We start from the raw sequence: 855 nt of genomic DNA, 5'->3' as shown, positions 1-855 counted from the left end.
GTGGTCACTTCGGCAGCACGTATACCAAAATTGGAATGATACAGAGAAGATTAGCATGCCCCCTGCGCAAGGATGACAAGTTTTCTTTTACTTGTTTTCTTTTTTTTGAGACAGAGTCTCGCTCTTGTTGCCCAGGCTGGAGTGCAGTGGCATGATCTCATTTCACTGCAAGCTCTGTGTCCCGGATTCAAGCCATATCCTGCCTCAGCCTCCTGAGTAGCCGGGTTTACACGCCCCCGCCACCACGCCCGGCCAATTTTTGTATTTTTAGTAGAGATGGGGGTTTCACCATGTTTGCCAGGCCTGTCTCGAACTCCTGACCTCAGGTGATCTGCCCGCCTCAGCCTCCCAAAGTGCTGAGATTACAGGCGTGAGCCACCGCGCCCAGCCAAGGATGACAGTTTTTTTAATTAATTAGAAAAAAAGGTAATCAAAGCAAAGGTGACAATATATTAACCACTGTACAGTTCTGGATGTTGGAACACCCGTGTTTATACCTTTTGGCATTTTTTTCCCCTACAAAAGTGCCAAGTGGAAATATGTCAAACCGAGAGTATTAGTTGTTCTAGCTCCTGGCCTTTTAAATGGGGCTCTGGCGTGATATCTCAGCTGTGAGTGTTATTAGCCAGCCCAAGCTCGGAACTTTCTAAAGATCATCTTGCCGGATGTGGTGGCATGCACCTGTTGTCCCAGCGACTATGGAGGCTGAGAGGGGAGGATTGCTTGAGGTCAGAAGGCTGTAGTGAGCTATGATCCCACTTGTGAATAGCTACTGCACTCCAGCCTTGGCAACATAGTGAGACCCATCTCAAAAACAAAGACCACCTTAAGGAGCAGAGTGAAAACAGGAAAATA

At 47.7% G+C, this 855-nt stretch overlaps 1 non-coding gene across 1 annotated transcript; it reads left to right on the top strand.

Annotated features, from left to right (window-relative positions):
- LOC111522988 lies at positions 1-107 on the top strand. Its single transcript, XR_002725398.1, has one exon. It is a non-coding gene; the product is annotated as a U6 spliceosomal RNA (small nuclear RNA).
- The last annotated feature ends 748 nt before the right edge of the window (positions 108-855 follow it).

Source organism: Piliocolobus tephrosceles, chromosome 10 (genome assembly GCF_002776525.5).
Source record: "Piliocolobus tephrosceles isolate RC106 chromosome 10, ASM277652v3, whole genome shotgun sequence".
NCBI classification, from domain to species: domain Eukaryota; kingdom Metazoa; phylum Chordata; class Mammalia; order Primates; family Cercopithecidae; genus Piliocolobus; species Piliocolobus tephrosceles.
This window is presented reverse-complemented; position numbering and strand designations above follow the sequence as displayed.